Raw genomic sequence first — 26,028 nt, 5'->3', positions numbered from 1 at the left:
TTCTATTACCATTGGATTCTTTATTTATGGTGCTATACTTTTAATGTGACATTTCAGTCTACTTTATTCTTTGTCCATTGGTTTATTTGTCTTTGATGAATTTCTCTATATCTTCATAGGCATTGTTCACAATTTTCAGTAGGTATTATGAAGTATTTATTTTAAATACTTAATGTTACTTTCTGATAATTTTAGTATCAAAAATATATCAGTGTCTGCTTCTATTGACTGCTTCTCTTAAGAGCATGTGCTATATTTTTTTATTTATTGAAGGGTATTGCAATACTACTATAACATCATTAGTCTTTTTTTAAAGTCATTTCTTGAATCAGGTTAGGTGAGTGAAGAGTGGATCAGCATTTTTAAATGTTTAACCTGATTCATTTTACCACTAGGTGCAAACACTTTTAAGGGTAAGATCAGCATTTCCTTTTTTTGAAACTTGGGATCTGTAGAATAATGTCAACAGATCGTTTTGTGTTTTACAGCTGAGCGTCTATTTTCACACTGTAAATCGTTCTGTGCCTTAGCCTGCACTGTCAATAGGTAATTGTGTTTGTTCTCTTTTCTTTGACTTAATCCTTTTTGTCTCTAGAGACATCTCTTTAATGGACCGGGTGAAAAGAATTTCAGCTCTTCTGTCATCACCCCCTTGCTGCCGTCTGTGGTGGATTTTTCTCCTCTCAATACTCTCCCAGAGAAAACTCATTGGCATCTACTCTCTTATGAAAAAATAATCATCCTTTCTTTTTAAAAATAATTTTTCTTTTTTTCTCTTTGCCTATTAGTCCTCTGATGGTTTTGGGAAAGTTATGATGCTTTAGTTAGCCTGGCTTCTGGGCCCAGATAGTGTATAAACAACTGTCTGTTGCAAATATCTGCAACACATTAGAAACAGTTTCAAGCTCTCTCGCTCTCTCTCATATACACACATACACACTCTTGTTGTTGATAACATATATGACTATTAACAAGATCTTCCGTCTAGATATCATTGAGATCATTTATAGCACTATGGTTAAGAAGATATGTAAAGATATAGCACTTACTCCTTTTTAGATCTGGTTGTTTTAAAAAAAAAAATCTAGTCTCAACATTTTTTTTAAGATTTATTAATTTATGCATAGAATAATTGGGGTCCAGGCCAGAAGTGTGGGAGGTGAAAGGATTCACCAGACACAGAGAGGGGAGCAGAACAGGAAGATCTAATGAAATACACTGCTAAAGGGAGCAGCAGGTAAGACAGGAGAGATCTGCTGTATTACATGTAGGTCAGCTCCCTGGCCGTTATGGAATTCAGGCTGTAGCAGTGATAGCATAGAGACTTAATTCCTAGGTCACCAGGGAAGCCCCCTTTTATCTTTTATCTTTATTTATTTATTTATTTATTTGTTTCTTTTTAATAATAAATTTTATTTTTATATCCCCCATACAATTGCAACCCCCTTATTTTGACCCCAATCCCTCCCCTCCCGCCCTCTACCCCCCATAGAGTGTCTCTGGTTTATAGTTTTTTGTTGATTTTGATTTTCACTTTCTTATAGTTATGCATTTTCCTGGTCCCTTATTTAAGTTTTCTAGATTCCTGTTATGAGTGAGACCATCCGGTATTTTTCTTTTTCTTTCTGGCTTATTTTGCTGAGCATGATCCCTTCCAGCGCCATCCATGTTGCTGCAAATTGCATGTGTTTATCTTTTTTGAATGCTGAGTAATATTCCATGGTATAGATGTACCACATCTTCTTGATCCAGTCATCTATTTTTAGTCTCAACATTTTTATTTTTAATTTTTTAAAAATAATTATTTATTTATTCATACAAGAACTGGGGTACAGGCCAGAGGTGTGGGGGTGAGAGGTTCACCAGAGGCAGAGGGGAAAAGAGAACAGGCAGATATAGTGAAATACACTGCTGAGGGGAAAAGCAGGTGAGTTAGGAGAGGTCTGCTGTGCCATGTGGGTCAGCTCCCTGGTCAGGGATGGAAGTCATGTTGCAGTGGCTGCGGATACCTTCATAGTGCTGCGTCTTAACCCCTGGTGCCACCGGGGAAACCCCTTAACATTTTTTAAAAAGGCAATTCAATGTTATTTTTGTAAAGTTATCTGATATTGGATAATCATTGCTATCTGGGTATATCTCGATGTGACCTCTATTTTGTTATTTAAGGTATTTTCATTTGCGCATGCTCTTTAGAAAGCTTTCTCAAGTGATATATTATTATGCTTATACATTCTTTGTTAAAAATTATTAATTTTATTATGGATCCCGTTTTATTTGTTTAAAGATTTATTTATTCATACATACAAGAACTGGGGTACAGGCCAGATGTGTGGGAGGGTGAGAGAATTCACCAGAGACAGAGTGGGGAGCAGAACAGACAGATTGACCAAAATACACTGCTGAGGGGAGCAGCGGGCATGACAGGAGAGGTCTGCGTGCCATGTGGTGCTGCGGACCAGCGCAGCGGTAGACTAGAAAGGCGGACCCAGGGATGAGACTGAGCAGGGTGGTCAAGGATTCGGCAAAAGAATGACAGACAGACACACTTCAAAAGTGAACATCTGACTGTAATGTGCTCAAAATCAACTTACATTTTTATACATTTCTTAAAGCATTACATCATACAATTTCTTGCCATAGAAATGATTGACATGATATTCTTTCTTAACAGAATACAATCACAAGATATAATAGACTTAGAATTACAACAAGTTATATTTTAACTAATGATTGATCATGGATTACATTCTCTGTGGTTAGAATATAGTTCCTACCTAAACCAGTTAAACTAGTTATTTGATTATACCCTATAATTATAAGTACTATTATTATTATTATTTGGGAACTGGCCGCCTATTTAACTGTTTTAATATTTTATATTAGGTTAATTGGTATTAATTAAAAGCTTGCAAGCTTATATATATTAATTAGGGTTATTTTAAGGAGATTGCCAACAAGTGTTTTTTACTTATGATTATTTTAAGGGATGTGTTGACTGTTGGAGGAAGTTGCTATATTATTATTCATATATAATTGTCAACTTGTTTGTTAACTGGATATCAGGTAGCCAAATTTTTTGTGGTTATACATTAAGCAGTAACTTTTGACTCATTTCACCATTATACCTTAACTTAGGAGAATGAAAGCAATACAAGGAAGGAAAAACATTTAAAATTACAGAGGTCAGCAAAAGGGTATGTAGAAACATAGGGGGTAGTTGTTGCTATGGCAGGAACGGCAAGTACATTGTGTTTGTGGCATTCAGTCTTCTTAGCATCTGATACGTCATCTGCAGCAATCTTCTTGGGGGAGCAGGTGCAGCGTGTCCCTCCCGCGTGCTCGGCGCCTTGACCGTGCTGAACAAAGACCAGATTGGTTTCACCTAAGTTCTTCCGCGGAAGGGGGTCCCGCAATGTGGGATTCTCACTGGCTGGCAGGGATCAAACCCGCCCTCAGAGGCCTCAGGCAGCTTCACAGCACTGTCCTCTACCGCCCGCGCCACCAGGGGAGGCCCTATGGATCCCATTTTAAACTCATGGTATTTTCGCTGATTTTTTTTTTTTATATTTTTTTATTTATGCACACAAGAACTGGGGTACAGACCAGAAGTGCAGGAGGTGAGAAGATTCACCAGAGGCAGAGCAGGGAACAGAAAAGGCAGATAGACTGAAGTACACTGCTGAAGGGAGCAGGGGGTGAGTCAGGAGGGATCTGCTGCGCCATGTGAGTAGCTCCGTGGGCGGCCTGGGATCAAACTCATGCTGCAGAGGCTTCAGACAGCTTCACAGCACTATGCTTAACCCCTTGCACCACCAGGGAGACCCCTATTTTTGTAGATTTTAATGCAATCTATATTATACTTGGTTTCCAGGGAAGAAAAGGAGAACATGCAAGCTATCAGTTTTCTGAAAAATATTATTTTACATCTCACTTCAGCTATTTTCCTCTTTATAGTTTTAATTTTAAAATTGGAGAAGTGTTAATATATATTAAAGGCCTATATAACATCGAATCTAGAGATCATTATCAAACATAACAAGTACAAGCAAGTGAGCAACTGAAGAAAATGCTGCTCCCCTAGTCCTGCAGTTGGACTCATGTTTGTATGTTTTCTAAGTTGCCAAAATGTCCAAAATTTGCTTTTGTTTGATAATGAAAAATGTGATATCCACTTATTCATACTCCATATCATTTTATTATGAGAGCTTCTCTTCATTAAGAAAAACATTTGCTACTGTTTGGTATCAATTTGGAGAATCTTGTATTTTTTCTTAATATGACTTAACTAGCACTTTGCTTTGTACTCTGCAGTATGCTGAGGAGGAGTCTTTAAAGTTCTGAAATATTCATGATTGTGATCCATTGCAATCATTCCCTAGTGTCTTCTCTTTTGCAAGAACAAAATAAAGAGAAGTTATATAAGTATCAACAGTACTTTCAAACTAAAGGTCTTTCAAAATAAACTTTATAAATGGACTATTTGGGAACATTTTGTGTTTGCCAAAGAGAAACAACTAAAACCAAAGAAGATTGGTAATGTCTTAGCTGTACAGACAGAACAGGTTATGATTTAGTAAGTATGGGGTGATAAAAACACAAATATTGTGTTATGATACTGGGGGAAATTATCTCTGCTTGTAAAATTATTTAATGTAAGTTATTAGATCATATTCAAGTGTCAGTCTTTACAGTTCTGGAAAAAAATGAAAATGTAGTTCATGTGATATAGCAGAATATATCTGAAGAGGTGTGAACCTATACCCCTAAATCAAACCAAGTGTTGTAAAGCTGTGTTACCTCAATAAAAAAGAAAAATTAAAATAGAAGAAAAAGAAAATCAATATAACTTGAATTGTATCTTTTTTTCTTTTGATTAGTATGTATGATGAAGAAACTTATTAAAGTCTCTTAATAAGTTGGAAATTAAAACCATTACTTTCACTTTGTGAAATCAAATAAAGATTCTCAGAGGTGATGACATTTACAGAGATTCTTATCATTGTCTGCCCTATGTTCATTATAATTTCAGTTATAGTAATATCAAGAAGTGCTTATATAATCAATTTTAGTTTATTAACAACTAATTCTTTTTTTCAGATATGCTTTCATACAACATACTAATGTGCAACTAATAAGCAACAATAAAATAGAAAATTAAAAAGAGAGCACTTAAATTTTCATTTGCTCTATTGTACTAGTCTCATTAGCTCTCTCATCATGTAGGACTGTCTATGAATATTTTCATGGTTGTTAATTCTATTATCCTTGAAGGTAACTTTAGAGTATGAAGGGGAAATTAATTGTTGGCAATGTTTTTGAAGATGATAGTATTCAGCTAATGTCACTAACAGTTCTTTTGATCCAGTAGCTTATTAAAAAAAGTTTTCTAATATACCAGAGTGTCATAATTGAGTGACAGTTTATCTTCCTTAATCTGTAAAAACTAAATAGAATAATAACTGATACTTACTGGCATAATTACTAAATGAAAATAGCAAGATGCTTGTAGACAGATAGATGTCTTAAAGAATTAAATAATGTATCAGTTGAAGTTTTATCATAAGTTGACTGATCATTTCGAGAAGCTTGCCTGTTATTTTAGAACATAGTAATTACATTCTTCCCTCTCTAAAGTGCACCAGGTAGCTTTCTGGTGATTATCAGAATTGGGGTATCAACCTCAGCTTTTTCAATGTATATCTCATAAAGATACAGACAGGAGCTACACTTGTTCAAATAGTTTAAGGGTGTTATTTATATTCCACAGCATTTCTTTTCAAATCTCTTGAGGAAATTATGACCAAATGACCTTAAATTGTTAGAAAAGAAGATAGTTGTCATATTTTCCTAGCACTATATTTAATCTGACATTTTTTTTATTACTAAATATTTGACAAGTACATTTTCAGTAGGTTAAGATACTTTATTTTGGTTTTTTAAATATCCATTAAAATTCTATTTTCTCTGGTTTTGTATCTTTGAAAATATAAATCTGATAAATGAAATGAATTTGTGTTTTGAATAAATTGCTATTTTAAGTGAGCAAAACCATTTTTTTTCTATCTTTGACACCTACCACATTTAATCTAATGTCTTCCTGATCTCCAATCACAGTGAAATTCCTAACTCAGATGGGATAGTAGTATCCCATCCATAGGATAAGAAATATAAGAACAAAACAGACTAAGGTATAGCGCAAGGAGAAAACAGGATTTCTGGTATCACATACAAACAGAGAGACAAAGAGCATGCTGAGATTAGACAGTGGCAGAGGTCAGGAAATGACATTACTTTCCGCTCCTAACAGAATCTGAGTTTAGAGAAAATAGTCAGATTATGATGGCCTGAAAGGATTCGGGTTGCAAAAGAAGTTTGTTCCATGGTAAGGTCAGAGAGATATCACAACCATTATGACTATTTTCTCTGTTCTTAGGTATAAAGTTGGATGTATTCAAAATCTTTAAGGATCCTCACAATATTCCTGATGCTGACTCAAAAGCGCTATGGTGGTATTAGATCTCTTTGTGTCTCTCTCTTTAACAATTGATTATAGGCGGATTAAGATGTATTTCTGCTATTGCATTGTGAGCTGCTATATATTTGTCTCACTTTATTTTTATAAAGAGTACCCTTTCTACATAAAGTCCTTATATCTACAGTTTTGATATAACCTTAGTTATTTTAATATTGTATTATAGAAAATTTTGGCTAAATCTCTATGGGAAATGGACTTTAGAATATATTTTTTGTTTGGTTTGGTTTTGTAAAATAGAAGCTTTTAGTTTTGTTAAATATGTTTATATTCCTGAGGCCTCAGTGGTTAAAGTCTCAGTGCTATCAGGCTATTGCCAACCACTGTGGCACAAGTTAGATCCTGGCTAGGGAGGTAACCCACATGGCGCAGCAGACCTCTCCTATTTCACCTGCTATTCCCCTCAGCAGTGTTTTTCAGTAGATCTGCCTGTTCTACTTCACATTGTGTCTGGTGAATCCTCTCAACACCACCCTCCGCCCCCACAAACACCTCTGGCCTAGACCTCAGTTCTTATATGCATAAATAAATCAAATAAATCTTTTAAGATATGTTTGTATTCCTATTGAAAAAAGGAAGAATGTATTGGTAGAGAAACAGTGTCTGCTAACAAACAGTAATATTAATACTGAAGATTTCCTTAAAACAACACAAAGATCTTGCAATATTTAATAGCTATCACCTCCCACTTAAATAATATTTAGGTTTAGCCTGGATATTTTGACAGAAATAATATATTGCTATATTGTTCAAGAAAGTCACTTTTTGCTTATGCTTCTAAAATTATTACAAATACATTTATTTTCCAATTCCTTTTCCAGATAGTCCATCTTACTTCTGAGTAAAATATACCCTAGTACATATGTTTTGTTTGATTTTATTTGAAAACGAGTTACATTTTCATCACTTTTACTGAATTTTATTTTTTTAATTTTAATTAGCCATTTAATTACTTACTGGCAGCCATATTATGATAGCGCTATGTCCGGTCATCATTAGTCCTTGAAATAGCCAACTATGTATTTAACTGCCATGGACTTGAAGAGAATCTCTATTTTCTCTTTCTTTTTTTTTGGTGTTCGGAATAAGCTACAATGGTTAGGTCTGTCTGTGCTTATGTGCGTGTTTTGTTTATGCTAATTTGAATCATTAGATAATCTTTCCATTGCTGACCTTTAAACTCATTCTCTTATCATTTTCTTTTGTGGAATATTCAGCATAATTTCATCGGTTCTAAATTTAATTTATACTATTATATCTTCTGATGCTAAAATCTTCAGTTAATTTTATTTATTTTTTAAACCTTCCCCCCCCCCAAAGATTTATTTATTTATTTATATAGGAACCAGGGTACAGGCCAGATGCGTGGGAGGGTGAGAGAATTCACCAGAGACAGAGCTGGGAACAGAACAGGCAGACTGACTGAAATACACTGCTGAGGGGAGCAGCGGGCCAGACAGGAGAGGTCTGCCACGCCATGTGGGACCCTCTCTGGCCGGCCAGAATCGAACCTGCGCTGCAGAAGCTACGGACAGCTTCACAGTGTGGTGCTCAACTGCCTGCGCCACCAGGGGAGGCCCTCTTCAGTTAATTTTAATTGATTCTTTTATATTTTCTCTCTGGATTTTTTTTTTTCAATTTTGTTTCTTCTAGTGTTTGATATCTAATATTTATATTTACACTTGTTTCTTCTTAAATGTCTGAAACAATTTTCATTTTATGTTTTCTATCTGATACCTCCAATATGTAGACATGTTAGACTTTGTTGTATTGTCTTTTTTTTTTTTTTCTTTGTTAATTGTTTTACTCCTGTGGACTCATTTTTGTGGGGGTTTGAGGACTTATTTCTAAGGAACTTTTCTTTGGGTAATTTATTGGAATGTAGCTGGAATTTTAGTTTCTATAAATGGGAATTGTGTTTGATTTAACTAGTTATATTGAGGTGGGAATGCTATGAACATAAAGCAATTTAAAATTGAATATTCCAGCTTTTTTTAAATTTTATTTTGGGATCTCACACTCATAATGAAAAATTGAAAAATGTGTGAAGTGGAATGAGTCAGAAGGAGAACGACCAATACTGGATTGTTTCACTCATGAGGAAAATACAGAAATAAAACAAAGGGACAGAGAAAATGAAACCAAAGAAAACCCTAGAATTTTTACTGTAAAAATGCAGCTACCAAAGGGAGATAGTCAGAGTGGGGGAGCAAAGGGAAGAGGGGTCTGACTGTAGCGTAGAATTATGGGTGCCTTGCTGGTAGTTGTGGTATGGGAAAATATACCTGAAGATGTATGAACCTTCACTATTGAGCATATACAGTATTGTAAACCATTGCTACCTTAATAAAAAGAAATATATGAATTCTGATTTTGTGCTCATCAATTCTTAGAAGAAATACTTTTCCTAAGTTGCTTCTAAAAACAATACAGGAATTCTTGCAGATTTCTTTTTCAGTTTTTTGTTCTTTAGTCATTGATTGTACATGGACAGATTGTCAAGTTGAAAGTCAGACCGACCTTGTGGAGTCTTATTATACTCTCCACTTGGGAATAATGTTTCCTTTTTTTCTTTCATAACATTCATTAATCACAGCAGGTATTTACTTATTTTAAAGATTTTATTTTGTTTATTTATTTATGTATATAAGAACTGGGGTATAGGTCAGAGGTGTAGAGAGGATAAGATGATTCACCAGAGACAGTGGGGAGCAGAACAGGCAGATCTATTGTAATACACTGCTGAGGGGAGCAGCAGGCGAGACAAGAGAGGTCTGCTGTGCCATGTGGGTTAGCTCCCTGGCCTGGGATCAAACTCATGTTGTAGTGCCTGGTGATAGCTTGACAGTGCTGAGTCTTAACCCATTGCACTACCAGGGAGGGCCTATAGCAGGTATTTAGCTGTAGTTCATAGGTACTATCAATTCAAAAACTGACATTTGGAACAAATTAGCATGGCATTTTCTTACTTTATATTACTTCATTTTGCTATTAACTAATTATTTTCATGCCAGTTCATTAGTTCCATTAAAATATGTACATATATATTCACATGTGTTACTTTAATTGGGAGATTACTTCTTATATGTGAACCAGGATATTGTCAAAATAAAAGCAAAGGTGTTTGTTATAATTTGTAATTTCAGACATAGTCCTTTGGTGAACAGATAAATGATGATGATAATGATGATGATAGACGATAGATAGATATATTCCATTTATTGCAAATACTTGACTTATGCCATGTGGAGGCTGTCTAAAATAAGCTTAAAGTCCACTGAGCAGGTGATTAGGAAAGAAATATCATGAGCTATAACCCCAGATATATAACCAAGAAAAATGTGCACACAAACATTTGCAGAGAATGTTCATGGCAGAATTATTCATAATAGCCAAAAAGTAGGAATACTTCAAATGTCCATCAACTGGTAAAAAGTGAAATAAAATGTGCCACATCTTACACTGGAATATTATTTGGCATAAAAGAAAATGAGATACTGACAAATGACACATGGATGAAACTTGTAAACATCATAAAGAAAGAATTCAATTACAGATGAGCATAAATTGTAATATTCTAATTAAATTCTATGTACAGGATAATAAACCTATAGAGACAGGTTTATATACCCAATTAATAAGCTTTAAGTGTGATAATAAGCAGTTGCCTATTGTTGAGACTGAAGGGTATGTGCGCTGACGGCTAAAGGGGATGGTTTTTTTCTTGATGCAATAAACATGTTTTAATTTGATTGGAGTATGCCTGCAAAATTCTGTGATACACTAAAAACATCGAATTTATTACTTTAAGTGGGTGAATTGTATGATGTCTTAGTAATCTCAATATGTCACCAATTAATCAATCAAAAATTTATTGCAGCATGTTTTTCTCTTCTGTAATATACCTGAAGAGATTAGGCTAAGTTGATAGTACAGACTCCAATGAATTTTCTCCACTATTCATTCTAAGACACACATTTCTTCCATGTTACTATTTTACCATGACCAAGAGTGTTATCTTCTTACACATATTCAAATCTCATTCATGGTGACAAAAAACACTAGTTGAAGTTAGAGACTTCTTTTTTAATTTGAAGAAGATGCAGGAAAAAAAGGCAAAGATTAAGAATTATCAGATGATATAGTACCTTTGTATATCCAATAATAAAGCTTTAAGTGTTGATAGTAAGGTGGGTTTCATATAAAGACATTTCCCCCCAAGTGTATATCAACCTAAATTGCTATGAATGCAAACATTTCTTTTAACAAAGTAGTTTTATCATTTTGTGAGTTAAAATTTTAGATGAATAAAAATCTTACATTTTGGGTATAGAATAATTTTATTGCATGAAAATGTCCTGCTTGGATATTTGTATTAAGGTCTTACCATATAAAGTACTAATTCTTCAACTTGATACTAGATTTAAATATCATTTTTTTAGACAGTGATTACCTAAGGTAGTTAAATATCAATTGTATTTCTTGAAATTTTTATTTCATTTTTAATTTTGTCATTTTTTCAGATTTTATACAGAGCAGGGTCATTTATAATCTTAGGAACTGAGAACAGTTGCTTAATTAAAATTTTCCAAGCATGTCTCATAATTTTAAAGCATAGTTTCCATTTCAGAAATGTTTTAAAGATTGTCTTTCTTAAAATCCACAACCCACAGTGGACACCATCATGCTTATACATAAAATGTGCAACTTCCTTCCAAAAATTGAAGGTGCTTTCAATTTTTTTTTTTCCTGGTGAAGCAATATTCTTCTTGATTCACAAAGTAAAATAAAATAGCATATTTTTTGTGTTCTTTTAAAATCTCATTTTTTCCCTTGATGTTAACACTCTGTTTTAATAACTGTGTTAACTTTTGTCTCAATAAAGTCTAATAATAGCAGATTATAATGACAACATATTTTTCAACTGAAAATGAAAGAAATAGTCTACACATACACCAAAAAACCCAAAACCAAATACAAAACAAAAAACCTCGGAGCAGGAGTCAAAGCAAGATTTTGTTAAAAATCAACAACTCGGGAAGACGGTTTTCAAAAAAATATTGTGACTACGATAACCTTTTTCTTTCTTTCTCTCCCAACAAACGCTTTCTTTATTCTCCTTTTGACACATTGTTGAAAATAAGAGTGAACACACATGATTATTGGAATTCTCTTTGTGACAAGTCGGAGTGAGGGGATCCAGCAGAGAAGTTTGAAAGAACAATCAGGACTTCTTGGTTGCCAAGTGCTTAACTCCTGAAAACTGTCAAGCTGCCCTGTGAAGGCCTACATGTAACTAATGGAATATCAGTGTCTGATTAGAGAACCCACCTAGACAGACAGCCACTTTTGGAGCCTGAAATTAGGGGAGGGTCACCACATGCGCTTGGCAGGGCAAAGATTGAGGTTTAGCTGAGTGAGCATTTGCTGCAGCTGTAGAAAAGAAACAGCTGAGGCTGTCACTGTAGCTAAAACCCTGAGTGCTGATGCTAGTTGAGGATCTAGTATATCCTTGTCTCATGTGCCTTAGTAACACTTCACATAAAACATACAACATTAATACCTCTTAGGATAATTGTAAAGAAACTGTTCATAGAAGTTGTTGCAAGATATACTTAGTCCATAGTCATTCCCCACCAAGGAATGCAGTGCTCTGGACATCAGCTGGCTGTTGTATAATTCAACTCAATTCTGACACTGTGTCCCAAGAGACAGCATCAGATACCAGTCTTACAAGATTGCTCCTTTTCCACTTCAGATGCCAATTTTTTTTAAGATTTATTTTATTTATTTATGCATATATAGGGTAAGTAAAGTATCAGGCTTTTCTGCCCTCCCACCATTAGGATTAATGATAGATCCTTGCGGCCCTGAATGCATGCCTGATGGTGGACACCTGGGGTAGGGGGTGGGCATGAGTGGGTGGGTCCACCTGGGCTGAGAGTCTGGGTTTATAAGGGTGGCGCAGCAGAGTGCAGAGTGGTGGTGCAGTGTCGAGGATGGAGGAGTGCAGTGGAGCGCACAGAGGAGTGCATCAGAGAGTGACAGAGCATGACAGAGTACGGCGACTACAGAAGGCGGAGAGCATGAAGACGACAGCCTGCCAGAACCGTTCATGAAGCTACCCAGTATGGGTTGGTTGTGTCACAGCATACAAGAGCTGGGGTGCGGGCCAGAGGTGCAGGGGGGTGAGTGGATTTGTTAGGGGGGAAGGATGTCCTGAGCTAATCCCATGCAGGCTTTGTGGACTCCACCCCCACTCCAGACCAAAGCCATCAGGACATTGGAAAAGACAAATCCCGTCACCACTAAAAGGAAGGTTGCTGGGACCTGAGGGTGGAGTTAAGCAGCCAGGTTGGGTATAAAAACCAGACACGTGGGCCTTGGGGCTCTCTCGCCTCTTGGCTTCATGGCTCTTGGCTCTCCGCCAGCTGTTAGAGTGCCATTTGGGATTCCAGATCGGAGGAACAGGTAGGAAGCATTTAAGACTTTATCTCCCACTCTTCTTCCTGAGTTGTACATTTCCTCATTTCCCCTTCCCTTGTGAATAAATCTTTTATTAACCTTTTGTGTGTGCCTGCAGTGGAGTATTAAGTCCCTTTTAAGCGCACGGGTGAGGACCCACAGTCAGGCAACCCGTTTTATATCGGGGATACCCTATAACAGATTAACTGGAGACAGAGTGGGGAGCAGAACAGGCAGACTGACTGAAAGACACTGCTGAGGGGAGCAGAGGGTGAGACAGGAAAGATCTACCTCGCCATGTGGTCAGTTCCCTGGCCGGAGATTGAACTCGTGCTGCAGTAGCTGCTGATAGCTTCATAGCACTGACTTAACCCCTTGTGCCACCAGGGAGGTGCCAATTTTAAATCAAGGTTATTGCCCTTGCTTCTGACTGGGTTGTGGTTTGGGGGCTTCAATGACCACATCCTTGAACTTCAGAGTAGGCTTATGCCTGTGCTTCTGACTGAGCATCTGTAAGTCAGAAATTCCTAGCACTCCTCTGGGTACTGTTAACAGAAGTAACAGAAGTAAGGGGAACTTACTAGTTTACTATGAAAGGCTTAATTCAGGAACAGCACAGAGAAGAGACACCTAGGGCAAGGTATAGAGGAAGGGCAGAGCATATCCATGCTCATAAGGGACCATTCTCCCTAATCTCCACAAGCTCACCAAGAAGGAAGTAATCTGATCCCTGTCCCTTTGGGTTTTATGGAAAGATATTACAAAGTCATGATTTAAATCATTGTTTAAATTATTTAAACATAGTCAATGTTTTAATCATTGACCTTTGGAGACTGATTCAATCATGAGTCCCTCTCCCCTCATGGGGGTTGGGATTAAAGATTCCTGCTCTCTAGTTACGTAATTGATTCCCCTGACAACCAACCCCTCCCCTTAGGTGTGGCACAAAAATCACCTAATTGACATTAAAAAAGATACCTTCTTACTCTCCTCACCTGAAATTTGCAAGGTTTTAGGAGCTCTGCACAGAAGGGGGGCAGAGATCAAATATATTTTTTATCCTAAGTTGCAATATACAGGTTCCCTTGACAACAAATTTTTTCTTCTCTGACATTCTGTCACTTCTTTCCTTGTCTCTTTAACAGCCCCAAACTCTGATCTCTGCTTACCTTTTCCTCAAAGAAGGCATTTAGTTCTCTTCTGAGCTCCTCCTCACTCTGCTGAAAAAAAATCTGGTGATAATATCCCCAGGGAAAAAGCCTCAGTGAATTGGAGACTCACTTTGTGTTGCTCTTCCCAGAGGATTTCGGTCTTGTACTGGTTTCCCTCCAACATCTGCAAATGCCATTTCATGACTGTCACTGGGATTCCCTATTGTTTTTTTAGCAGGAAGTCTTACCATTTTTTTCCATCATGAATAAAATTGGAAAGGCTAAGCACATTTAAAAATATCGCTGCAGGAGTTGTGAACAATGTGCACTAGACCGAATCTTCTGCTGACAGCCAAACTCCATTTTATTTTCTAAATACTTATTTCCGATGCATTGCCTTTGTCTCCAACACTACTTCTCTTGTAAGTATTGGTGACTTTAGAGTCCACTAGTTGACTATTGAATGGTCTCTAAGTTACTTGACCTTCTACCATCAATGATACAGTCCTCTTCCCTATTGCAAACTTACACACCTGGAAACATATGCTTTTAGATAATGTGATTTCATCACAATAGAGTCTAATTTAGGTATTCCATTCTCTACCCATAACCTCTTATATTTCCCCCTAAAACTCTGAAAATTCTCATAAATCATGAGGACCAGAATGCCACAGATACTACCAATTTTACCTCACCTTTCAAGAGAGCCACTATACTCATTTTCCCAGTTTAAATTTTGCAATGGTTTATAATTATCATAATTTGTATATATCTCCAACTTCTTTGACTTGCTCTATCTCTTAATTACACTCTTCTTAAATGATCACAACTAATTCCTCACCATAGTGTCTATTCCTGAATAACTGGATAAAGATGGAGAAAAAAGACACACTGACAGGTCTCATTCTCCATCATTTTAAACATAGTCCTTATGGTGTTTCACAATCATATCATTCTTTATTCATTTATTTCATCACTCTCCTTAGGAATTTTTTTTCAATTTTTTTAACCTCATTTGAAAAGTCCAGCACCTTTCCTCTATTCTAACTCTTGGCTAACAATATTGTCATTTTAAATTATCATAAAAAACATATAGAATAAAACTTGTCATCTTGACCACTTTCAAGTGTAGGGTTTGGAAGCATTAAGTATATTTAAATCATGTTCAAGATATCTCTGGAACTTTGACTTTCATACTATCCAAGCAAGAGAAGTATAATTGAAAGTGAACGCACACCAGAACCCAGGGAAAACTAGTATGTCTGTGTTTTGACATCATTTTGGTCACTGCACAAACTACTCAAACTCATGATAATAAAACTATAACCTTCACTTGTGTATTATATCAACCACACTCTCATATTAAGAGAACTAGAATAGCAATTTTTTTGGTCCCTCTCTTCTTGATGGACCCATTAGAACATAAATGTGCTGTTTGTCTACCACATTAAATAAGACTCTCTGGACCATGCTTCTCTCCAGCTACTGCTCTATTTTTCTTCTATTAAAAAACATTCTCTCAGGACTGTATATTATCTCCCTCCTATTTATTTCTTCCCATTCTTTATTAATTTATTATCAGCAGCCCTTACCGCTAATGTTATGTACAAATTTCTGTGGCAGTGTCACCAATGTTGCTAAATTCATCAGTCTGTTTCCTCAATTAACCTCACAGGAGCATTTACCAGTCCATCAGTCCTGCCTGATATGGACCCTTTATCGGTTTCAAGAACCTTATGCTTACTAATGCTTTTTCTTTTTTATTGACTGCCCTTTCCACACTATTTTGCTGGTTTTAATTTCTCAAACTACTTAATGCTGGGTGCCTTGAGGTTCATTCCAGATATCACCTTTTGAACTGAGACACCTATTTATCTGCTTATGTGACATTTATTTTTGGATGTCTAAATTTAAATGCAAAAAGCCAACTTTATTGTTTACTGCCCCATTCTCATAACTATTCCTTCCATAATTTCATAATTTCAGTTTATAGCAATTCCTCTACTCTTGACTCTAACCCAAACTTTGAATCTTGCTTAACTCAACTTTGGTCTTATGCTTGTAGCAAATACATCCATATACTACCTCCAGAATATATCCTAAACTGTCTAACATTTCACTGCACCATTATTAACTCTCTTTCCCTAATAGTATTAATGTGCTTCTTCAGTCATGAAAATATCCTTTCTTTATATTATATATAGTGTAGACACTAACCACATATAGCTATTAAGTACTTAAAATGTGATAGCATTATGGATGAATGTAATTTTTAATTTATTTTTTTTATTTTTACATCATTGTTCATTTTTAAAGAATATTTGCTTCCCCCCACCCCCTCGGGTGTAGTCCCCATAGAGTTTCCTTCCCCAATGCACCTGTGCACCATCACCTCAGTCCCCTGTGCTCCTCCCTCCCTCCCTCTGATCCCTCTCCCTCCTCCTCCCCTGCAGGATGTCTCTGATTTGTAATTGTCTGTTTTTGCTTTGTTGTGTTTTGTACTGCTGTTATTTTTTTTTTACACTGGTGTCTTATTTGGTTCCCCTATGTTCCTGCTATAAGTGAAACCATCTGATATTTTTCTTTTTCCTTCTGGCTTATTTCACTGAGCATAATTCCTTCTAGCTCCATCCACGTTGCTGCAAATGGCATGAGTTTATCTTTTTTGATTGCTGAATAATATTCCCCTGTGTATTCCCCTATTTTTGGGCATTTGGGTTGTTTCCAGGTTTTACCTACTGCAATAAACATAGGTGTACAGGTGTTCTTTTGAATCAGTGTTTTTGTTTCCTTTGGTAGATCCCTGTGAGTAGAATTGTTGGGTCATATGGTAGCTCCATTTTTAGTAGACTGAGGAACCAAAAGACAGCTTTCCATAGTGGTTGGACCGGTTTGCACTCCCACCACATCCTCGCCAACATTTGATTTTGCTAATTTTTTTGATATGTGCCATTCTTACTTGTGTAAAGTGGTATCTCAATGTGGTTTTGATTTGCATTTCTCTGATTATAAGGCATGTTGAACAATTTTCATATGCCTGTTGACCATTTGCATTTGCTCTTTGGAGAAATGTCTTTTAAGTTCTTCTGCCCATTTCCTGACTGGATTGTTTATTTTGTTTTTGTTGAGTCATGTGAGTTCTTTATATATCTTTGTGATCAGTCCCTTATCAGTTGAATGGAGTGCAAAGATTTTTTTCCCAATCAGTGGGGTGTCCCTCTGTTTTGGTTAATGTCTCTTTTGCTGCCCAGAAGCTTTTCAGTTTGATGTCCTCTCTCACCACTGCTCTTCAATATAATACTGGAGGTCCCAGCCAGGGCAGTAAGACAAGAGAAAGGCATACAAGGAATCCAAATAGGGAAAGAAGAAGTAAAACTATCACTATTTTCAGATGATATGATAATATATGTAGAGAACCCTAAAGACTCCACAGAAAAACTACTTGAAATAATCAACTAGTTCAGTAAAGTGGCAGGATACAAAATCAACACATAACAATCAGTAGCCTTCCTATACATTAACAGTCAATCTGAAAAAAGTAATCAAGAAAATCATGCTCTTTTATTTATTATTTATTTTTAAAGATTTATTTATTTATTTATACAAGAACCAGGGTACGGGCCAGATGGGCGATAGAGTGAGAGGATTCACCAGAGACAGAGCAGGGAACAGAACAGACAGACTGATGAAAAACACTGCTGAGGGGAGCAGTGGGCGAGACAGGAGAGGTCTGCTCGCCATGTGGGACTCTCGCCGGCTGTCTAGAATTGAACTAGTGCTGCAGAGGCTACGGACAGCTTCACAGCACTGTGCTCAACCACTTGCACCACCAAGGGAGGCCCGAAAATCATGTCTTTTATAACTGAAACAACAAAAAAAAATCAAATACTTGGGAATTAACCTAACAAAAGAGGTGGAAGGTCTATACAAAGAAAACTATAAAACACTGTTAAAAGAAATAGAAGACACAAAGAAATGGAAAGACACCCTCTTCTCATGGATTAGAAGAATTAACATTATTAAAATGTCCATCCTACCCAAAGCAATATACAGATTCAATGCTATTCCAATTAAAGTCTCAATGACATTCTTCAAAGAAATAGAACAAATACTGATGAAATTCATATGGAACCACAAAAAAAAAAAAAAAAAAAAAAAAACAAATAGCCAAAGCCCTACTGATGAAAACAAAGGAAAAAGGAGGTATCACACTTTGAAATTTCAAGCTATACTACAAAGCCATAGTAATTAAAACAGTTTCATATTGGAACAAAAACAGACTCATAGATCAATGGAACCGAATAGAGACCCCAGAAACAAAACCACACTTATATGGACAACTGATCTTTGATGAAGGAGCAAAGAATATGTAATGGAACATGGACAGTTTGTTTAATAAACGGTGCTGGGAAAACTGGACCATCACATGTAAAAAAATGAAAATAGACCACTACCTCTCACTGTGCACAAAAATCAACTAAAAATGGATAAGAGAACTGGACATAAGATTTGATACCATAAAATATATAGAAGAAAATATAGGTAAAACATTACAAGACATATATCACAAGAACATCTTTAAAGACTCATCACCCAAAGCAAAGATAGTCAAGGAAAAGATAAACACCTGGGATTACATCAAACTGAAAGTTGCATTTCATTTGCATTAAAACATCCACAGTGTCTAATGACTATTGTATTGAACAAGGCAACTCTATACCTCTAGGCTGAATAAACTTCAGTCTTTCCTAAAAAAGAATGACTTTGAGTTTTATTTTATACATAATGATAAACAATTATTTCAGATATTCAGTTCATTGATTTTAGTAATTATACTGAGTGGTGAAACTGTGACTGAAAATCAGTTTTAGAATACTTTCATCATCCTTTTTTTTTTTAATACTTTCACCCCTTAAAAACAATCCTTCATACCCATTTAGAATCACTCTCCATTCCTAGCCCAGTCTTAGGAAATCACTTGATTTCTTTGTTGATGGATTTGCTTCTTCTATAAATTTCCTATAAAATGGTGTTTGTACTATATGGATTCTTATGTCCAACTAGTTTCATAGCCCAGAATGTTTTTGTGGCATCTCCATAAGGTGCTATGCAAGTAACTTGCTTTCATTTATTATTGAATAATATTCTCTTTTATAGATACATCTTTTTTTCTATTTACCTATGGATAGAAATTTAGGTCAGTTCCATATTTTGACTCTTATGAGTAATATTTCTATGAACATCAGTACACTAGAGATTATGGAAGGATATGTTCATTCCTCTTTGGTTTATAGCTAAAATTACAATTTCTGGATTGTACAGTGGTTTTATATTTGATTCTTCAATAAATTGAATAGTCTTCAAATTGACTGCATCGTTTTACTTGCCCAACATCAATTCATGAATGTTCTCATTTTTCTATAACCTCAGTAGCAATTGTTTTGTTCTGTCTTATTTATTATAGTCAGTCTAGTGGTTGAAAAATGACTACCTTAACTTTGATTTCTATTTCTCTAATATATTTCCCTAAGATAATATTACTGGTGATGTTATCTTTTCATGTCTTATCAACCATTTGTATATCTTGTTTAGCAATATGTCTAATATTTTCATCATTTTTTAATTTTGTTGTTATTGAGGGATAGGATTTTTTATCAAATATTTTCTCACAGTCTTTTTTTTGTTTGTTTTTTTTTTTGTTTCATTTAGTTTCACTTTCTTATTGAGACTTTCCCTAGTTTACAGTCATCCTCAAATGTCTATAGCCATTTGCTTTTTAATTTTTATCCATATTTCATATCATCATATAACATTGATTTTACTTATTGAATTAGTTTAATGTCTTTATGTCACCACTGAAATGCAAATTCTATGAGAAAAACACTATTAATCTGTTTAATTTTTGTCACTACTTTATACTCAACATACCCTAGGCTCCCAATATAATTATCTGTCATTTGAACAAATGGATACTTGAGGAAATTCATGCAAAATAAAGGTTTTTAAGATAATAGTCATATATCCATTTCCTTTATTTGTATCGTAAAATAATGACATTATCAGATTTTCATTAGAGAGTTATATTTTGTTCTGAAAGTCTAGTTATTGAGTATTACAATTAAAATAGTATTGTTTTAATAAGTATGATGCTTTATAGAGATTTAAATTATGAAATGGCATGCAAGAACAAATTCTTATCTGAAAAGTGGTTTTAGAACTCTGAGTACCAAGTATTTTCATGTGCTTGCTTCTTAAACTGTCTTTTCATAGACAGATAATTGATCAGTATTCAGTAATGTACAAAACACCTATAACCCTTTGCCAAGCTTTTAAAAATTTAGTATTGTTGTCTTGTTCTTATCTTGCAACTAGTTCTACAGCTAAATCAATCTTGAGTTTGTTTTTAGCTTCATGCCTACTTAGGTTTAGAACCAATCTATTATGAGCTGTCTAAAGTTCTTTTCTGGATCACAAAGTAATCTCTCCTCTAATGCTTTCATACAGTAGCTATTTAATCTTCTTCATAGAGTGAGCAGAATAACTTTACACTTTACTTTTCTAATAAAATGTTTCTTGGCTAAGAATCGCAGGTAGGAAAAATATTAGGCTATCTCATTCAAGTTCACATGAAGTACACTTATACCATCCAGCTCATATATAGATAAGTTTGAATAGTTGGTTTTCATATAATAGATGTAAAAATATATATATTTAAAAACATGACCCTAACAAAAGAGGAGAGGAAGTACTTTCATTCCCTATGTGGTGAATTTGAAGTTAGTTTTGTTAAAAGTAAATTCTTTTTTTACTACTGGTAAATGTAAATAATTATTTTGAATCTTTAGGTTCATCAGTCCCTGCATCTATAAAATGGAGATGAGCATAACATGTAGCTCACATAAATCATTAGGAAAATAAAATAAGTAATATATGCTTGATGTGTTAACAATATAAACCATTGAATAAATACATATCATATATTTCAAAACAGTCATTAGAAGTTTTTGAGAGTAGGGCCTCCCTGGTGGCACAGCAGGTTGAGTGCAGTGCTGTGAAGATGTCCACAGCCTCTGCAGTGCAGGTTCGATTCCCGGCCCTCCAGGGAGAAAACCACATGGCACAGCAGACCTCTCCTGATTCTCCTGCTGCTCCCCTCAGTAGTGTATCTTGGTCCATCTGCCTGTTCTGCTCCTCACTCTGTCTCTGGTGAGTCCTCTCACCCTCCCGTGCCTCTGGCCTGTACCCCAGTTCTTGTATAAATAACTAAATCCTTAAAAAAAAGTTTTTGAGACTAATAGATTGTTGCAATTCGTTTTCTCATTTCACAACTGTAAATGGACATAGAATGAACATAAAGCTGCCTTAAGTTTTTTGGAGATCATTTAGTTCTTCAATCGTTTTGTTTAGTATATGTAGTAAAGAAAAACAGACACACAGAGAAATCGATAGACTTTATTAAATTACTTGATATGAAAATAATTTTGTGAAAGAATATTTCATACAAAATCAATATGAATATTCTTTATCCTTATGTATTGTGTTTGGTGCTTAGAATACATTTTTTTAACTTGTATTCACAAAAGTCCCCATAAAGTCTAAGTCCACTAAATTAAACAATACTTTTTTGCCTATTTATATGTACACACACACACTTATATTTATACACACATGTATAGTCCACATATATACATACATGCACACATATTCCACCTATATGTGTACATATACTCCATGTACATACTCATGCAGGTATACACATGTATTCCACACATCTATGTACCACACAGTCAGAGGCATGCTTTAAGAGTTTAACATTTAAATTTGTATACAATAGCTCAAAACTGTTTCTTTTTATTTTACCAATTTACAAATGTAATTTCTCCTCATTGGTATAGATAAATAAGATTAATATGTTAAGACATGATTCTAAAAAAAATCCTTTTTAACTGTTAAGTAAGCTGAATATGTGGACTTCTCTTAGCTGTTTTTCTTTTTCCTTAACATAATATTGGCACTAAATTCTTAAAACCACCTATTCATTATATTGTTACTAAAATACCATAGCATAAAACTGGACTAAAATTTTCTTTGCACTAGTGAAAATGTATTATTTTCATAAATTTTCAGAAATACACATATGGATATGCACATTTATCAACTCAAATTCAGTTTGTATGCTATTTAATTTAAATTTTTTATGTATGTATATATCTATATCTATATGGCAATAGTCAAATAGCCCCCTAAATCTGAAGCTTGTTGTATATTTTATGGATAGTATTATTGAATAATTGAATTTTTTTAATAATCAAAAGATGGTAAAAACTTTTTGATAATATTTGTTTAAAGTTGAAAAATCATCAAATAAAATCTCTTGAATCTGATTATTAAAGTAAAAAAACGAGTTGAAATTCTCTAGTAAAGTTGAACACAGAATTTAAAAGGGAATGGATCATAATGTATCATAGCAGACTATCATATCCTTAAACTAAAGGTGGTGTTCTGGAAGTCAGCATTTTAAAGAAGCACAAAATAGGATTCCAGTCTTTTAAGTAATTCCATTTCCCCAAAGAAAATCCTTTTGTGATATTAGTTCATGTGGTTTTCACTCAGCACTACATCCCCAACTAAAACTGTTGAATGGATTTCTTGAACAAATATTATATATTGACTGTAATGCCAAAAATATTTTCCATACATGATTCTATCTCTCTTGAAATGTGTGTTTACTTTTCTTACATAAATATTTGATGAATTTTTCAAAAGCATTTATATCAGAAAATATTTCAAAGTATATTTTTAAATGTTTACACATATATCTAGCATAATATCAAAAACTGTATATTCATTCTTACAAATCATACTATTATACACATTTGCTTATTTTAAATAAAAGAAGAAAAGCCACTTTATGTTAATGACATGAAACTATTGTGATCATTGTTTTATTTTTATTCAGTAAAGACTGATTTTTATTCCTAGAGTTTTGCAAACGTATATCCATGGTTACAAGACCATTAAAAATAGAAAGTGATCTTTTATAAATGGAAAGACAATGACATTTAAAAAAAACTGATTTCCAGATGAAAATGGTTGGAGACCATCTTTAGAGGGCAGCACCTAACTAGGGAAAGAGGCATTTCAGGTTTAAGTAGAAGTTGCACTATATTTTAGAATTATTAATTCTAGCGGTTAAAAGTTGATAGCGTATTAAAATATAACTTAGAAGAGACTAAATAACAATACCTGATAGTAACTGAATTTACAATATAGTTGAAAAATGCACTTCATTTAATATCACTAGGTGCTGAAGGCATACATTATTTGTCAGTTATTATTGAAGAAACATGTAATCAATTTACTCCTAATATGGCAATATAAAACATCAGTAGTTTATACTTTTTCACTACTATTTTTATGAAAAAAAGGTAGAGGAGGAATTCATTTTAATGTCTCAATATTAATCATAAAATAAATTAAAAAGAGAATACTAGGTATAAAAATAAAGCTGAGTTTGTATATATAAATGGCTTTCATAGTCAGATGATACTAAATTTCACAAAGTGACCAAGGGGAATTTTATCCCATAATGCTTATATAAAAATTATAAGTTAGAATGATATTTAAAAATATATGGAGAGAAAAGTTTTGTATGATTATTAAGCATACACACATTAATGAAACAATTTTTCCACATTTTCATGATTGTGTATATACCCATACACAACCATTATTTCTAGAAATCATTAATATTATAGTCTTAATCTTTCTTTGTCAGTGCTTAACTTTAGAGACTGGGTAATGTAAATTAAAATCACAATGAGATATTACCTTACATCTTTGAAAATGGTCTGTATCAAAAATACTGGAAACAAACATTGCAAAGAGTTTGGATAAGAAGAAATCCCTTACACAGTTGGTGGGAATATAATTGGTGCAGCCACTAAGGAATACAATATAGCAATTTCTCAAATATTAAAAATAGATCTTCCATATGATCCAGTAATACATTTCTAGCTATCTGTCCAAAGGATATGAAAACTCTAAGTTGAAAGGACTTATGAATCCTACATTTATTGTAACACTATAATAGTGAAGGTAAAGAAACACCCCAAGTGCCCATCAACAGATGACTGGATGAAGATGTGGCATACACACATAATGGAATACTACTCACCTAAAAAAAAAATAATGAAATCTTACCATTTGTGACAACATAGATGCAACTTGAATATATCATGACAAGTGAAGTCAGAAAGGGAAAGACAATAACCTTATGAACTGTTGTAGAGGTATATTGGTATCTTGTTAATGCACATACTGTGAAAACATACATTTGAAAAGGTGTGAACCTATAGTCCTACAACAGATAACAATGAAGTAAACCAGTGTTACCTAAATTATACACACACACATACACACACATCCTGTCTCAGGTAAATAGTGGTGATCATTAAAATAAGTTCTTTAAAGAAAAAAAGAATCACTGACACATGTAAGTCACAAATAGGTAAAAATAGGTATTATCAAAACCACCACATAAAGCAAACTCTTCTTGCTCATTCAACAATTATTTATTGAACATCTAATTGTTCTAACATTTTCGATGCCAGGAATATATAAATACCCAAGACTTCACTCTGTAGGTTCTTGTCTCATGTAATTTATATTGAGTTACCAATGTTCTCATTCGAACTTTAGACAGAATGTGTGTGTGTGTGTGTGTGTGTTGATAAAAGGGTACAAGGAGGCAGTTTTTGTGAAAGATCTATTACCAAGATCAAAAATTATTGTTTCTCTAGATCAAACAATTATACTCACACAGTCATCTCTAATCTTTAATATTTTAACTAATTTTTAGTATTGGAAAAAGTAGTTTCTACAACATTCTGTGCTCCTGCTTTTACCACAGAACTATTTAAAATAATTGAATATTTTAAAATGTGGTTGATTTTAAAAATTATAAATATCTGCATGATTAACTACTCTACATTTTATTTCATTGTTTTAGCTAATTAATAAAGTGAAGGCATATAATTAATGTAATATTTAAAATCAACTATATTTAATTAACTCCTTCTTTACCCAGATGTTTAATTTAAAAATTCAGAATTTTATGTAATATTTATTGCTGTTATGTAAAAACTTTGCATTCAAATGAAGCATGAGACATGCATGTAAAACTAAGAATATAAAAGGGAGTTTTATTAAGACATTTATCTCCTTGAAATGGCAAAACTTGGCATTGACAGGTTCTCAAATTTTTATTAAGTGACTATAAAATGCAGATAAGCCTTTATGTTGTCAAAATATCAGTTTTAATGTGTTGCATGGAAGATACACTGTGAAGCTTAAATTTGAATGATCTACTATCAAATTATCAAGAAAGAGCAGTTATCCTTCACATATATCTAATGTTTAGGTTAGATTAAATATCCCCATAAATTATAATGTGACTATTTTGTTGGGGGTCTTGGCATGCAATTTCAATCAGAAAGGAGAATGATATGCTTGTTTGTCCTTATATCCATCTGTGATGCTAATTGATTTCTTATCATTAGATGATATTATTTACTGTGAATGACTTTTCTTGTCATTAATAGCATCAGCATTTAAACTGTTATGAATATTTCCTCTAACTTGTTAAATGGTGTTGCAAAATATTATTTATTCAGACCAAATAAAAATAAACATTTTATTTGTTAAAATTGAAATATACGTAATCAAAAAAGAAATAAAATTTGATTTCTGAAAAATAAATATTTTATCACAATTAAATTGTTTTAAAATACAGAAAACAATATAGGAACTATAAAATTGTATATGTGTCTTCTGTTTAATTTAGTCTCATTACTTCATGTGTTTTTTTGAAGTGTTTGT

This window comes from Talpa occidentalis, unplaced genomic scaffold, assembly GCF_014898055.3.
Source record: "Talpa occidentalis isolate TD23 unplaced genomic scaffold, MPIMG_talOcc4v2.1 talOcc4.5, whole genome shotgun sequence".
Classification (NCBI taxonomy): Eukaryota; Metazoa; Chordata; class Mammalia; order Eulipotyphla; family Talpidae; genus Talpa; species Talpa occidentalis.
Note: the sequence above shows the minus strand (reverse complement) of the source record.